Genomic DNA, 16,902 nt, shown 5'->3' with positions numbered 1-16,902 from the left:
AACAGCTAAGTGGAAAATTGAGATATACTCAAGAAAGTAGATTGTGATGCTATTTAAAAGCGTAAGTTCATAGGAATACAGTTCAGAATGAGAACCTGGCAGAAAAGTTTTGCTGGAAGAGTTAGCAGAGCGAGATTGTGAGTCACAGGTCAGTGGGTGGGTTTATGCAAATCCTGGACTCTTGGACTGGGGTAGGGGGGGCACACGACTTCTGTGGCACATGCACCACCTCTGCAACTAACATTTGCTACCTCACTCCCTAACAACACACCTTTTACCTTTCAGGGCTAAAATACACCGTGAAAGAGATCTAACGGCATAAGCTTAGGGTGAGCAACTGCAGCACTAACAACAATTTGAAGAGATTCAAAACGGCCTCTGCCTCTGTCTTTCCACACCAGGGACAGCAGAAAGGACATCAGCAACACCTACAAAAGACCAACAAACATCCATTTCTACCTCTCTCCATGTGCTGCCCTTAGGAACCCCTACCCCTTAATGGTGAGTACTTTTCAGGCGAGGGTGACGCTCTCAGGCCTCAAATGCCAGGTACAGTTACTCTGTCCTTGATCCAAAATCAACAGGAAAATACACTGGATTACTCCTGCCCCAATAACAAAGAGACTGGGGATCCCGCAGCAGCTGAAATGACTGTTTGGACAAGCACTCCCATCATGCAATCCGGGGTGGGTGTTACCATGCAAATGACATCAGCCCCAAAAGGCCTTGACGACAGATCACCAACAGATGGCAGGGTTGACTTCATACTGATCCTGCTTCAACTAGATTGTGGCAAAGATTCCCAAACACCGAACGTTAAAACTCACCTAACGCGGGTCAATCCATCCTCATCGTCAGAACCGCTCGTTATACTCCACACCCGAACGTAGCCCTCATATGGACAACATACCCTCCTAACTCAGTGGCTGTACGTTAACCTTTTACCCCAGTCAGAGCTATTGCAGATTATGTATTTACGCCAACCCATTTTAAACCGAACTTTGCACCCCTTGGGTAAGCTGTACGTTGTTCCCTGAGCACCAGCAACTTCTATGCCGAAACTCTGTCCCGTACACTTTTTTTTTCTTTGAACTTCATCTTAATAAAATGCTGACTTTTGTTCGAGATCCCGGCTCCTCTTCCTTTGCAAGGCGTGTGCGTTCGCTCCGCGTTTTACTCTGCTAATACGGCGGGGGGCGATTGAGCCAGAGGTGCTTGCCTGCTGCAGACACGGATCCAAGGCTGAACCTCGTCCCCCACAAGCGTAACTGAAAACAGTTTAAGAAGTGCTCCCGTCTCTGGCACTCAGCTACCCAGCTCCCAATGGGGTCCAAACCCCAAATAGATCCTTTTTACCCTGTAGAAGCTAGCTGTAAAATCCTGTGACCAGGGCAGCTGCCTAGTAGCCTGCGCATCTGCCTGCCAGAGCGAGGGCGTGTAAGGCACTAATCCGGATAGTGGCAGCTAGGTGGCAGGGGGAAGAGTGTGAAGAAGCAGCAGAGTGGCGCAGCGGGAGCGTGCTGGGCCCATAACCCAGAGGTCGATGGATCGAAACCATCCTCTGCTATGTGTGCACTTGTTTCTTTTCCCTCTGGGCCTTCAAGCGAGCGGGTGACCAGCAGAGCCCCAAGAGCCTAGGCCATGAGGCAAGAGGTGGCTGAGGCGAAGCGGCCTGCCAGGGAGCTCCCCGGCACCTCTGGCTGCCTGGGCTGAAGGCAAGAGGCAGGCCTGGGCGTGGCGAGGGCCTCCTGTCCCGGAATGAGGCTGCAGTGCTTCCTGGTCCCTTTCCCACCCACACCAGGAGGCGGCTGCTGCGGGAGAACACGAGGAGGCTCTGGGGGCGCTAGGCAGCGCTGTGTGTGTGGCTGTCAGGGGAAAGAGCCGAGGCTCCCGACTCGACCTGCCATTGACTCGCGTGGCTCTGCGCGCTGTCAGCCGAGGCGGGGCGGGCCAGGCCGCGGACGTGACTCAGGCTTGGGCCGCATGGCCGTGCTTTCCTGACGAGGCATGAGGCAGGCCACGTCAGGAAAGCAGGAAAGCGTGAGGGGGGCTGGGAGTGAGGATTCCTGCCATTGACTCGCGTGGCTCTGCGCTGTCAGCCGAGGCGGGCGGGCCAGGCCGCGGACGTGACTCAGGCTTGGGCCGCATGGCCGTGCTTTCCTGACGAGGCATGAGGCAGGCCACGTCAGGAAAGCAGGAAAGCGTGAGGGGGGCTGGGAGTGAGGATTCCTGGGTTTGAGGCAGGCCAAGAGCTTTGCACAGCGTACAGGGAAGTGGGAGGGAGGTGTCTTTGAGCTGGCCTGTCTCCTCTGCTTCTCCCTTGCCACTTGGGCGGAGGCGGGAAGGGAGCGAAATGTTCCCGGCTGAAAGTTTTTGTGCTCGGCTTTGAGGATTAAGCCTGAGCCTCCGGCACAGCTGCTGGCAGATGGGTTTCTGAATGGCATCCAGCCTGCTCTTTGGACCACCAGCTGAAAGCACTGAGGCCAAGAGGCAGGAAAATGGGACCTTTGAGGCTCCCCCCACAGGCCTCGGGGAAATCAAAGAAGTAGCACAGGCTTAGCGCTGTCCCTGGGTGGGCTCAAACCACCATCATTTTAATTAACAGCCCAATGCGCTGACCCCTTGCATCACAGAGACACAGACAAGTAAGGCTGTATTGAGCACAAAAGTCAGGAATCAGCTCAGGGTTCGGTATAGCACATGCATGCAGTGGTTAGCCAAGCAACAGCAAGGAACTGGACTGTTATGGAGCGAAAGTTCTGTGGGAATGAACCGAAAAGAGCACCGGGGCTGTGGTATAGCGCTCGCATACACTTTCTTTGGCCTGTTTTGCTGGAAGAGTTAGCAGAGCGAGATTGTTAGTTACAGGTTAGTGGGTGGGTTTCTGCAAATCCTGGACTCTGGGACCAGAGCCGGGGGGGGGGGAACAACTTTTGTGGCAGACGCACCATCTCTGCAACCAACATTTGCTACCTCACTCCATAACACTACCCCCAGAGCAGCCTTTTACCTCTCAGGGCCAAAATATACCATGAAAGAGATCACATGGCATAAGCTTAGGGCAAGTGATTTTAACACTGCAGCACTAACAACAATTCTAAAAAATTTAAAATTGCCTCTGTCTTTCCACACCTGGAATAGCAAATGTAAGAACAAAACATACATCCATTTCTATCTCCCACAACTTTTTGCCGTTTGGAACCCAGACCCCTTAATGGTGAGTACTTTTCAGGTGAGGGTTAAGCTCTCAGGCCTCAAATGCCAAGTACAGTTACTCTGTCCTTGATGCAAACTAAACAGGAAAATACACTTGATTACCCCTGCTTCCTCTCCCACAATGCTCTGCTCGCACACATGCTCACGTGCCTCTGGCCCTCCAGTCAGGCCCCTCCCGCTGCCTGCCTGCCTGGCCCGGTGCACTCCCCTGGCCAGCCCGGGCTCTTCGGCGCTGAGAGCCCGGCTGCCAGCCCCACCAGGGGCCCTTGCCGAAGTGCCGCCTGGTCCCTGCTGGGGCCTCTGCTGGGCCCGCTGTCCGCGGCAGGCAGGCGGGTGGCTGCGTCAGGGGCTGCAGCCCAGCTCAGAAAAGGAGGGGGCCAGACAAAGCTGGAACCTGATTTCAAGAACACTTCAGTGATGCCCGAGAGTCCTAGCCAGGTCCAGTCCCAGGAATGATCAAACCTGAGATTTAAATCAGTTCAATTAAATGCTCTGCCGGTGCCCCTGACTCCCTGCCCGCAGCCCCTGCTATCCCAGCCCTGAGCTACCAGTCAGCGCTCTGCCTGTGCCTCTCACTCCCAGACCACAGCTCTGGCTTGTCGCTGGGGCACTGGGCAATGCGGTGGAAGTGCGCTATACACAGCCAGTCCGGATTCTGCGGGAGTTTCCTTTCTCTGAGCAGGCTGTCTGCAGGGCAAGAAGCTTATGAAGCTTCAACCTTCCTAGGTCTGACCCTTGAGCATTCAGTATCCCTGTCCCACCAGCCGCATCCTGCTGTGCGACTGCACATGGCTAAGCAAAGAGAATGAACCCCAAATCCCCCCTGTGCTTTGGGAGCCAGGTTTGCTGTGGGAATTCTGTAGTTCAGATGACTTCACACCTGGGCATTGTGATTCTCTGGCATTAGGGCATTACTGTGCTGATGGCTGAGTGATTAAGGCGTTGGAGTCAAAATCCAATAGGGTTCCCCTGTGCAGGTTGGAATCTTGCTCACAACGAGGCCTGTGTTTTAGCCAGTCTCTCACCGGGACAATACCTCTGTACAACCCCCTGAGACACTCTCAATTCTCTCCCCACCCCAAGTAAATCCTGTTCTGCTCCTTTCATAGAGATCCCTGGGACACCACCTCACACTGTGTCCCTGAGGGGTCAGGCAAACTCTCAGCACCTGAACCGTCTGCTACTCACCTGGTGACCTATAGATCCGCCATAGCCCTGGTTCTGCTCCTCTCTCTAGAGTGCAAAAGGAGCCAAGTCAGCGACTCCATGGGAGCCATTTCCCCACAGGAAGTGCATTGAGTGCCCCTGTGGTGCTGGGGGGCTGGTGCTGCTGCTGCCTGTGGGGCTGGCAGGGGGGCTGATGTCTGCACAGACTCTCAGCTGCCAGGCCGGAGGGGGCACTTGGGACCTTACCAGACTGGCTCAGTGAAGACGGGGGCTTGACAGAGCAATACAGACGCTCTCCAGAGCACGGAGCAGCATCCGCCCATGCAGCCAAGCAATGAGCATTTCTCACAGCCTGGAGCCGAGGGGGAGGCGGCAGCTGCTGTTCCAGCTCCTCGGGGACAGGCTCCCCACAGGAGCCTGTCCCCTTCTTACTCCCCACAGTTAAGGGCGTCAGGTTCCTCCGGTGGGGGTGTGGAGCAGCCATTCATTTTCCTGTTTGCACTCCTCTGCGGTGTGAAAATTGGGGAAGGGAGGCAGAAGCTCCACTTCCCTCCCGAAATGACGCCCAGTGGGGGAAGCCAGGACAATAGGGTGGGGCGGCAAGTGGTGGCCAGACTCTTGCTGCCAGGGTGTAGTCTAGCTCTGGGTCCAGCTCAACTTCCTCCCTGTGCCACTGGCCCCCAGTCCCCTTCCACCACCAGGTCAACCCGGGCACTAGGGCAGGAACTGGGTGAGGCAGCAAGTCAAGTCAAGCTGAGCAAGGCAGGCAAAAGTGAGTCTTGTCTTCATGGGCCACTCACAATGACGTCCTTTTTGTGTGCAACTGCTGCAAAAAACTCCCGGAAAGAGAAGCAACAGGCCAAAATGCTCCTACATAGCTGCCAAAGTAGCTCAGTTGGGAGCGTATTGGGCTGGAGATCTAAGAGTTGTTTGTTCAATCCCAGACTTCAGCAGGTCCTTTCATCCCTTTTTGTACAATGGTGGTTTGTCTTCTGGGAGCACAGGGGTGCCTGCACTCCAAGGTGAGTCTCTGAGCTTGGGCTCTGCAATAGGAAAAAAAAACCTGTGTGCTGCTGGCCTCACCTTTTCCAATGAGGGATGGGAGCTGTCTCTCCTACATGAGTTATTGGTGGACCCAATATGGCAGGAAGAGAGTGAGGCAGGGTGGCCCTCAGGAATGGTGCCAGAGATGGTGCTGGGCAGGGATTGGGGATGAAAAGTCCTCTGTGCAGCTGAGCAAGGGCAGTGCCCTGGAAGGGGCATCTGTGAAAATGGCCATTTGGAAGGTGGAAGGGATTTGGGGGCCCAGGAGGAGGCACTTGATGTTCATTGCCTTGGAGCAGCTGGGCTTGGACATGGTGGGTGTTCAGGAAATGCACATTAACAAGTCTAGGGTAGCTTGATGGGCAGAGGGTGATTGGTGGAAGGGCCCATCTCTCTGGTCCTCCAGGCCAGTGAAGAATGATGGGGTTGGAGTCTTGTTCTTCACATTCATGGTGCGAGTACAGAAGGTGCTGGAGCTCCAACCAGGGAGGGCATTAAAGGTTGGCTTTGTGCTCTGTAGCACTGGTTACTGCTATATTAGTGTGTATGGTCCCCAGTTAAGGCGTGAAAGGAAAGTTCTATGAAGGAACTGGCTCCCTTCCTCTAGACTGTTTGGTGTTGATCAGGATTTCAATTCCCTGACCCACGGCAGAGGATATTGGAAGCTGAACATCCAGAGCTTGCAAGATAAAGGAGCAGAGGGGGAGGCCTGGTGGTGTTGGCAGTACGGAAAAGCATCAGAGGGGGATTGGTGGGAGTCGGTGAGGGAGGAGTTGGCGGCTTTGTTGTGGCAGTCGGGCAAACACCACAACATTTAAGAAACCAATGGTGCCAAGTCCTGCAGCGTCGCCTGTGGGATTTCCACAAGAGCATCCAGGCAGGGGAGCCAGTCAGCGTGTGACTGTACGACCGGATCAAGCGACAGTTGCCCGAGTTCCAGGAGATTAGGCTGCAGCTGGCTGATATGAGCGGGAGCACTGAGTGAAGGGAGGGGTGGCCTCCCCTGACATTTTTGTGGCCTGCAGGGAATGGAGACAAAGCAGGGGGATGCAGGGACTCAGGGCAGGACCCAGAGATCTGGTAGAGCAGGACCACAGTCGCTGGAGGAGGAGAGAGAGTCCTGCGAGAGGAAGCCGCTGGTGGGAAGCAATAAGTGCAGAGTGCAAACCAGCCAGCTGAGAGTCACAGGGGTCTAGAAAATGAAACAGCAGCAGGTCCCATGGTGTAATGGGCAGCACTCAGGACTCTGAATCCTGGAATCTGAGTTCAAATCTCAGTAGGACCTGCTGGAGATATGTTAGCTTGCTGCAAAGCCCTGGAGCTCAATGTGCTTGGCTACCCTCTCTCAGGGTGAACTAGAGTGAATTTTTTCCCTCCTGCTGGGTGACTGATGGCCACTGGAGATAGGTATTTGGTCTGGCTGGTTCAATGGGCTGGCGGCTATAGGTTGGGGTCCTAGAACTTAACAGTCTGGCTAGAGAGTCCTGTGGTTTGACCATATGGTTGTTTCTCACTGCTTCACCTGAAGTCCTCAACTTTGGTCCCTGCAGCTGCCACACTTTTCCTCTTGCCCACATGGCATTTAAAGGAAGGAGTTCCAGGGCCAGGCTTCATAGTCAGGTCTAGGCAGGAGGGAGGAAGAGTCCCAGGCTGGAGCCCAACACACCTCTCCTTCTCTGGGCACCTGCAGCAGAGGCAGCTGGTGCTGACAGCTCAAGGGAAGGCTTAAAAGCCACAGAGCAACCAAGGGCAGGGCCAGAGGAAGGCAGGAGCATGCCTATGCGCGGCCAGCAGACAGCCACAAAAACACCCGGCCAACCTGCTCCCTGCCATGCCAACCCCCCACTGAAGGCCACTCACAGACCAGCATTCGGTCTGCGGCCAGCATCACAAGGTGGTTGGAAAGCAGGGCCAGCCCCCGAGTGGGGCCTCTGACCGTTCCCACTCAAGGGGCTCCTTTTGGCAGTGGGGCAGGAGATATTTCCCCCAAGAGGCTCTTTCCCAGCTGCTGAGAAGCACAGAAGTACCTGGTGTTTGCTCTTGCGGTGAAAGGGGTTAATACGTTTAGGCGGCCTGGCTAGCTCAGCTGGCAGCACCTCTGGCTCTTACTCTGAAGGTTGAAGTTACAATTCCCTGTTTGGGTGCTTGGGGCTCCTCTTCAACAATACAACACACAATGTGCCTAAGCCCCCACCCAGTAACCTGGGGAAACTAACCCTGGCCACTGGGTGCCTCTAAGAGGCGATACTTTCCCCACTCACAACCACTGAGTGCAGAAAAGAAACTTTAATAAAAAGGAGGAAAATCACCTTGTATTAACTTGGGAAAACACCACAATCAGGATTCATAACACAACACTATGAGCAAAACACCCACCCACAGTGCACTGGGCAGTGGCCTTTGGCCTCGGGCTCTTAAATCAAGACCCCAGAAGCTCTGTGGATGTGCCCCTCCCTTCACTGCACCTCACCGACAGCTGCTGTCCTGGGTCAATGAAAACCCAGAGTTCACCTCTCACCTCCCGGGGGGAAAGCCCCTTTCTCCCTCCGCTGTCTGGCCACATTGCCGGTCACTTGCCGTTCCCCCCGTCACTGCTCTGCTGGCCACCCTCTCTGCTCTGGGATGTCTTGTGGTCCCACCAGGAGCGGAACAGGCTCCCTAAAAGCAGGGCCGCCCAGAGGATTCGGGGCTCTGGGGCAAAGCGGGGGAGCGGACATAAAAAAAGGCGCCACCTGCTGCGGCTCTTGTACTCACTGGGCGGCGTCTGAGTCTTCAGTAGCAGCAGGTCCTTCACTCGGTCTGCGTCTTTGGCAGCACTGAAGGACCCACCACAGAAGTGCATCTGAAGACCCGGAGTGCTACCAGGGAAGGGATTCTTGGCCAGAGTTTGTGGGGCCCCTGCAGTCAGGGGCCTTGGGCAAATTGCCCCACTTGCCCCCCCAGGGTGGCCCTGCCTAAAAGTAGCGGCCACCAGAGCCCAAACAGTAGCCCCACCCCTTCCACTCGAGGCCACGCCCCTACCCCACCCCCTCGCCCCAAGGCCCCCCGCCGTTGCGGCTTCATCCCCCAACACCCCACCACCAGCACACAGGTCTCCCTCCCCACCCCCCCACCATAGCCCGTACTGTCATTACAAAGTGGTAAGGCAGAGCCCTCCCATTTTTAAAAGTCCTGGGGTGTTGTTCCCCCCTGTTCAGGCACCCCTGGGTCCCTGCGCTTCACACAGCTCTCCCTGATTTCAGCTGTTAGTGAGGGAGCCTCCCTGCTAGCGCAGACTGGGCAGTTTGTTGCATGAGAGACACTGTCCCAAAGCAGGACTAGTACTTAGAGCTGGTTATCAGTGATTTCAGATCTGTTGGTCTGTAGCAAGACTCTCCATTGAGTCTTAACCAGCTCTGTTATTACACAGGGAAGAACAAAAGGGTGAAATGGGGCCTGGAACCCTTAAGAAGAATCCACCCCACCAAGTACCAACACTTGTCGCTACCTGCTCTCAACCCCACTGAGAATGTTTTGGGGTCACTCCTTGGCTTTATCAGCCTAGGGGGGTCTCAGAAAACACTGAGTGACAGTGGCACAGCTGGTTAGCATGCAGTACTGAAAGGAGCTATGCTGAGATTGTGAGTTCAAACCTCACCTGTAGCACTGGTTATCATTAACAACATGGCATCACCCTCTCCTTTGGCCCTGTGGAATGTAGAACTCCAACCCAGGGAACCCTGAGAAGAAAAGGAGTCAATAATGCCCCCTTCCATTATTACCTCCTCTCCAGAGCTCAGGTCAGAATCTGCAATCCTTTCTTCCCCCAGCCCCTGTGCCAGGATCCCTCAAGCAGAGCCTAGAGTCCACCATGGCGTCTGTACTATTGACAAACACTAATTACCACAATCTAGTTGAAACAGGGTCAGTATGAAGTCTACCCTGCCATCTGTTGGTGATCTGTTGTCAAGGCCTTTTGGGGCTGATGTCATTTGCATGGTTACACCCACCCCGGATTGCATGATGGCATTGCTTGTCCAAATGGCCATTTCAGTTGCTGTGGGATCCCCAGTCTCTTTGTTATTGGGGCAGGAGTAATACAGTGTATTTTCCTGTTGATCTTGGCTCAAGGACAGAGTAACTGTACCTGGCATTTGAGGCCTGAGAGCGTCATCCTCGTCTGGAAAGTACTCACCAATATGGGGTATGGGTTCCTAACAGCAAAACATGGTGGGTGGTGAAAATAGATTTTTGTTGGCAGCAGTGATGGCTTTTTATGTGCTGGTCCTGGTGTGGAAAAACAGAGACAGTTTTAAATCTTTTAAAATTGTTGTTGGTGTTGCAGTTCCTCATCATAAGTTTATGCTGTTAGATTTTTTTCACAGTGTATTTTGGTCCTTAGAGGTAAAAAGGTGCTCTGTGTGTGGTGATACGAAGTGAGATAGCAAAGGTTAGTTACAAAGGTGGTGCATGTCCTGCAAAAGTCATGTGCCCCGCCCACCCCAGTTCTGGTCTCAGTCAGGGCCTTCTCTTGTTGGAAAGGAGATGAAACCTCTTCTGGTAAACTGGCATTTCACACTTGGTAATGCTTCTCTCCTGATTGGTGGCGGGGTTTAGTGCCAACGCTTATATACTCTGGTTTCTCTTCAGATCGTATAAATCTATCACCTTACAACATGGGCTACGGCTATTATAAGTGAGAATAATGCATGAAGCAACTCACAAGCTTGTCATAAACTCTAAACACGTTTTTTTATAAAGCTAATGCCTGTTTTAACAACACTAACAAACAGGTGAGCAAGACTAGTTTCCAGCCATGCGTTTGTCACTTTTCAGTAAGGCCTAGGGGCCTTGGCATGAGCTGGCACTTGGTCTGCCAGTGTCAGAAGAGGATCTGCCCTCTCTTATCCCCAGGTGTCTGTACTGGGAGCAGTACTGTTCAACTTATTCATAAATGACCTGGGGAAAGGGCTAAACAGTGAGGTGGCAAAATTTGCAGATGATACAAAATTGCTCAAGAGAGTTAAGTCCCAGGCAGACTGCCAAGAGCCACAAAGAGATCTCACAAAACTGGGTGACGGGACAACCGAATGGAAGATGAACATCATTGCTCATAAGTGCAAAGTAATGCACATTGCCAAACATAATCCCAACTATCCCTATAAAACGATGGGGTCTAAATTAGCTGTTACCACTCGAGAAAGAGATCTGGGAGTCATTGTGGATAGTTCTCTGAAAAAAATCCACTGAATGTGCAGCGGAGCTTTGGGAATCATTAAGAAAGGGACAGGTAATAAGACAGAAACTATCATATCGCCTCAATATCAATCCATGGTACGCCCACATCTTGAATACTGTGTGCTGATGCGGTTGCCCCAACCTCAAAAACGATATATGGGAATGGGAAAGAGTCAGAAACAGACAACAAACATGATGAGGGATATGGACCAGCTTCCGTCTAAGAAGAGATTCATAAGATTGGGACTTTGCATCTTGGAAAAGAGACGACTAAAGGGGATACGAGGAGGTCTATAAAACCATGACCGGCGTGGAGCAAGTAAATAAGGAAGAGTTATTTACTCCTCCTCATAACACACGAACTAGGGGTCACCAAATGAAATTAATAGGCAGCAGCTTTATAACAAACAAAGGAAGTCTTTCTTCACGCACCACACAGTCAACCTGTGGAACTCTTTGCCAGATGATGTCGCGAAGGCCAAGACTGTAACAGGGTTCAAAAAAGCACTAGATAAATTCATGGAGGATAGGTCCATCTATGGCGCTTCGCCAATGGTATCCCTAGCTAGGTATCCCGGTTTGCCAGGAGCTGGGCATGGGCGACAGGGGATGGAGCACTTGATGATTCCCTGTTCTGTTCATTCCCTCTGGGGCACCTGGCATTGGCCGCTGTCAGCAGACAGGATACTGGGCTAGGTCTTTAACTTGGACGGGTAGCTGGGAAGATGGTCAATCAGACAGAACCCGTTCGACAAACCTTTTCATTTCCTTGTTATTGCCTGACTCCTTTATTCATTTCCTTTTCCTTATTTCCCAGCAGACCGACTAGCCACCAGATTTGGGTGCTAGCAGAGGGACCTGACGAGCTCCTTCTTTTGGGCAGCGTTGAACATGCCAGGGCACAGTCAGATTCTGGATGCTCATCTGAATGTAATGCCTAGCGCTCACCTTTATTTCTGTTTCTTAGCTCTTTTGGGCCATCCATCTTTGGTCTGACCCGTGGGATCCCTGCATTAGGAGAGATGGCTAATTAATGAGCCCATAAACCTTGGAAATCAAATGAAACCTGAAGTCCGTAGAAGACCTCGAAAGGCCCTTGGGGGGTGGAGTGCGAGCTGAGGAAGAGTTCCCTGCACAGCTTACCTCTCCATTCTCGTTTTCCTGTCCTGAGCACAAAAGCCAGGAAGCAGCTCCGGGTAGGGAGGGGATACCATATGTGTGCAGTGGTTAGACAGGAAACAGCAAGGAACTGGACTCGTATGGAGTGAAAGAGTAAGCATCTTCTGTATGCCTGATGACTGCAGGTTTGAGAGAGTTATGTGGGAAGTGGAGGCTTTCGGTGGGCTTTCAGAGGAAATGTAATGGAAAGGCGAAAGTGGAATCCCAGGTTTTAAACAATCCTCCACTAACACACCAAACAGCTCAGGTCTAGTTACTCATTGAAAATTAGAATAAAGTTACAGCAAGATTTCATCATAAATGAAGTCAAACCCTAAAGATTTCAGAACACAACTGCTACAAGGAGCCACGAGGGAAGCAATACAAAGTCAACCTTGTCTCAGAGAAAGGCAGTTAAACAATTTCTCTTTTTTAAAGCAGCATAATCTCCCCAAACGGAAGGGCACTGTTCCCGGAGAAGGGTCCTGGAGAGGGTTTTCCTCGTTGGTGCCGGCCATCCACCTCCCCGAAAGGCGGGAGCTAGGTCGACGGAAGAATTCTTCCGACCAAGGCGCGGACTGATGTAGCCGCGCCGATTTACGTTCCCCGTGCAGCCCAGGCCCGAGGGTCGGTGCGTGCTGAACAGTTAAGTCAAAACAGCTCCGTCCGTCAGAGGTGTGCAAAGGAAAACCGCTGCTGGGCGACACGGCCATGCCTACCCTAACCCCGAGCGTAGCTAAGGGCATTTGGAGAGGCGGTGGGTGGGCCTCAAGCAACGGAAAGCCCTCCTCCAGCATGGGATTGTGACAACCTAGTCTCCGTAGCACAGACAGGGTGGCCACCAAGAGACAGGAACAGACAGCGAAAGCCAAAGCGGCCCCAGGGCAGGGGGCGAGGCTGCCTGTTGGACGAGGAGACCGGGTGGGACAGGCGTTTTGGACAGGCCGTCCTCCCGTCAAAGAGGAAGAGCCTGAGAAGAAGGGCCAGGCAAGAAGCTACAAGCAGGGAAAGAAGCAGAGCAGGCAGGCAGGCAGGCAGCTCCCCTTAGAGCCAAGGAAGGCACCGGTCCAAGCCCCCCAAAAGCAGACTAGAGAGCAGATCAGCTGCAAAAGACTAGGGAAAGCCAAGAACACAGAGAGACCCAAGTAAAGTTTCAGAGCTGAGCTTTGCTTACAAGGAGGAACGTGTGACAAAGATACCTAGAAGTACAGGGCCTGTGGAAAAGAGCACTCCCAAAGGCCCAGAATAACAGCTGTTTTCCTGAAAATCTGCTTTGCAGTGCACTAAGCCTAAACAGCCCACTATCGGTTGTCTGTTGTTCAAACCAATCACCAGGGGAGAGCGCGAACGCAGTCCCCCACTACCACAAATTATGCAGTCGAGTTTCCCGCATTTGGGGAAATCACAGGGGTCAGCACACCCACAGTGCAATGGATGAGCCTCACCCTGGGAAAACCACCTTTGTGATCATGGTATCTCCCCTGCCAGGTAAGTATGAGTTCCTGCTGCCCGGCCGCCGCCCGCCCTCGCTCGACCCGCACTTATAAAACACGGGCGGACCGCCGCGCCCCCACCGCCGGCCTCGCCCACACCGGCCCCCACTGCCGACAGCTGCCCCGATGTGGCCCCCGGAGACCGTCCCTTCCCCACGCCGAGCTCCCGGTGCCAAAGTCGGGCCCTGCCTGGCAGCCTGCGTCCGCTCCCACGATGCTCTGCTCGCACACAGATCTGCATACCTGCTCACGCGGCTCCGCCCCTCCGCTCGGGCCCCTCCCCCTGCCCGCCCGGGCCGCCGCTCTTGCGTGCTCAGCTCTTTGAGCTCAGATGGGGTGTAGTGCTCAGATCGAGTGCGACAGACCTTAACTTTGCCATGTGAGGGTCATTCTAGCCCCATTACCTGGCTTGCTTATTTATACCTACGACTGTCTTTAACTGTTGTATGCGTGATGTACCCTCACTGCTTGCTGACTGTATCTTGAACTCACCCACAGTATACCCCACATTGGGGACATTGCACACTGTATAAGTTATGTGCTGTCCAATACCAAAGTACTAGCATCCCCCTATACTCTGTATGTCACCCCTGATGACCAGTAACTGATGTTACAAACTCTCTGTATTATCTATTCTTAAACATTTTCTAATAAACATTTAAAACTAAAATTGCCCTATACTCTGTATGTCACCCCCGATGACCAATATCTGACATTTCAACTCTCTGTATCGTTCATTTTCAAATATTTTCTAATAAACTTTTAAATCTTGGCCTATCCAAGTGCTTGGCCGTGATCAAGTGTCTTGATGTTTTTGGTCTTTTGGCCTCGAGATGAAAACCTTGTCTGTGTCTTGGGAACCTTGAGGTAAAAAATTATCTAAGTTGTAGCGGGTCCCGTCCCGGGAAGCCAGGCCATCAGAGAGACGACGTGGCCCACCTGCTGCTGGGGAAAGAGTGCAGCTTGCATTTCGCTTCTCTCTCGCTCTCTCCCCACCGGAAGTTGGTCCAATACAAGAGTGACCTCCCCTGCCTTGTCTCACGTCAGTTTCTCCTCAGGGCAGAAGGTCGGGTGTTGTCAGCCACTCTCCAGAAACTGGACGGCCACTCGATCCCTTTTGTTACCTGCCAAGTGAGGCTGAGTGCACTGGCAGGCAGCGCCGTTTGAAGAAGTGGAAGATTGGACAAATGACCAGGGAGGAGTATAAAAATATTGCTCAGGCACGCAGGAGTGAAATCAGGAAGGGCAACTCACGCTTGGAGTTGCAGCTAGCAAGAGATGTTAAGAGTAACAACAAGAAGGGTTTCTTCAGGGAGGTTAGCAACAAGAAGAAAGTCAAGGAAAGTGTGGGCCCCTTACAGAATGAGGAGGCGACCTAGTGACAGAGGATGTGGAAAAAGCTAATGTACTCAATGCTTCCCCACCCTCCCTTCGTGATTTTGTCTTCACGAACAAAATCAGCTCCCAGACTGCTGCTCTGGGCAGCACAGCATGGAGAGGAGGTGACCAGCCCTCTGTGGAGAAAGAAGTGCTTCGGGACTATTTAGAAAAGCTGGATGAGCACAAATCCATGGGGCCGGATGCGCTGCATCCGAGGGTGCTAAAGGAGTTGGCGGGTGTGATTGCAGAGCCACTGGTCATTATCTTTGAAAATTCATGGCCATTGGGGGAGGTCCCAAATGACTGGGAAAAGGCTAATGTAGTGCCCATCTTTAAAAGAGGGAAGAAAGAAGGAGGATCCGGGAACTACAGGCCAGTCAGCCTCACCTCACTCCCTTGAAAAATCATGGAGCAGGTCCTCAAGGAATCAATTCTGAAGCACTTAGAGGAGAGGCAAGTGATCAGGAGCGGTCAGCATGGATTCAGCAAGGGCAAGTCACGCCTGACTAACCTAATTGCCTTCTGTGAGGAGAGAACTGGGTCTGTGGATGAGGGAAAAGCAATGGATGTGTTCTTCCTTGACTTTAGCAAAGTTTTTGATACGGTCTCCACAGTATTCTTGTCGGCAAGTTCAAGAAGTTTGGGCTGGATGAATGGACTATAAGGTGGACTATAAGCTGGCTAGGTCCTCGGGCTCAACGGGTAGTGATCAATGGCTCCACGTCTAATTGGCAGCCGGTCTCAAGCGGCGTGCCCCAAGGCTCGGTCCTGGGGCCGGTTGTGTACAATATCTTCGTTAAGGATCTGGAGGATGGCGTGGACTGCACTCTCAGCAAGTTTGCAGATGACGCTAAACTGGGAGGAGCGGTCGATACGCTGGAGGGTACGGATAGGCTACAGAGGGACCTAGACAAATTGGAGGATTGGGCTGAAAGAAACCTGATGAGGTTCAACAAGGACAAGTGCCCAGTCCTGCACTTAGGACGGAAGAATCCCGTGCACTGCTCCAGACTAGGGACCGAATGGCTAGGCAGCAGTTCTGCAGAAAAGGACCTAGAGGTTACAGTGGAAGAAGCTGGATATGAGTCGACAGCGTGCCCTTGTTGCCAAGAAGGCTAACGGCATTTTGGACTGTATACATAGGGGCATTGCCAGCAGATCGAGGGATGTGGTCGTTCCCTTCTCTTCGACGTTGATGAGGCCTCATCTGGAGTACCGTGTCCGGTTTTGGGCCCCACACTGCAAGAAGGATGTGGAAAAACTGAAAAGAGTCCAGCATAGGGCAACAAAAGTGATTAGGGGGCTGGAAGACATGATTTATGAGGAGAGGCTGAGGGAACTGCGATTGTTTAGTCTGCAGAAGAGAAGAATGAGGGGGGAGTTGATCGCTGCTTTCAACTACCTGAAAGGGGGTTCCAAAGAGGATGGATCTAGACTGTTCTCAGTGGCACCAGATGACAGAACGAGGAGCAATGGTCCCAAGTTGCGGTGGGGAAGGTTTAGGTTGGATCTTAGGAAAACCCTTTTTCACTAGGAGGGTGGTGAAGCACTGGAATGGGTTCCCTAGGGAGGTGGTGGAATCTCCTTCCTGAGAGGTTTTTAAGGTCAGCCTTGACAAAGCCCTGGCTGGGATGATTTAGTTGGGGATTGGGTTGGACTAGATGACCTCCTGAGGTCCCTTCCAACCCTGATATTCCATGATTTGAAGCTGTTCCCGTGTATCAAGGTGAGCTGCAGCTCAGCGAACCCCAAGGATCTGAGCGAGGCGAGCTACTTTGCAGCAGAGGCAGACCAAGCGGCAGGTACAACGCGGGGTCGCACCCCGGCCGGCAGATAGAATCTCATGTGCGAGATCCCGGCTCCTGTTACTTTGCAAAGTGTGTGCGTTTGCTCCAGGTTTTAGCTGTGGGCCAAGTGCCCTCTGGCTTCTCGTCCGGGCTCCGTCCTCCATGCGCCTGAGCATCAGCGGGACTGTCTCAGGAGAGCAGCTGCCCCATCCCAATCTCCACCCAGCCGGGGAAGGAGCAGAGGCAGCCCGGAGAAAAGACTCCTTTGAGCGCCGGAGACAGCCGGAGCATCTTATTTGCATAGCCACAGTGCATTGCGTGCAGCGAAGCGAGTCCCTGGTCGAGGGGCTGGTTTTGCTCCCTGTGTCCCCGGTTTCGATGATCCAACTCGGGCTGCCAATCGGTTCAATTCCATTTCCTCTGAAAGCTAGCGGTGTAGC

At 53.0% G+C, this 16,902-nt stretch overlaps 2 non-coding genes and 1 pseudogene across 2 annotated transcripts; 2 read left to right on the top strand and 1 right to left on the bottom strand.

Annotated features, from left to right (window-relative positions):
• Positions 1-16,902, top strand: part of LOC120375436 — a 648,226-nt pseudogene that overhangs the window by 113,561 nt on the left and 517,763 nt on the right.
• TRNAM-CAU lies at positions 1,496-1,567 on the top strand. Its single transcript has one exon. It is a non-coding gene; the product is annotated as a tRNA-Met (tRNA).
• On the bottom strand, positions 13,135-13,298 carry LOC120376155. Its single transcript, XR_005587063.1, has one exon. It is a non-coding gene; the product is annotated as a U1 spliceosomal RNA (small nuclear RNA).

The sequence above is a fragment of the Mauremys reevesii genome, linkage group 12, assembly GCF_016161935.1.
Source record: "Mauremys reevesii isolate NIE-2019 linkage group 12, ASM1616193v1, whole genome shotgun sequence".
Lineage (NCBI taxonomy): Eukaryota > Metazoa > Chordata > Testudines > Geoemydidae > Mauremys > Mauremys reevesii.
Note: the sequence above shows the minus strand (reverse complement) of the source record. Positions and strands in the feature narration are given on the sequence as shown.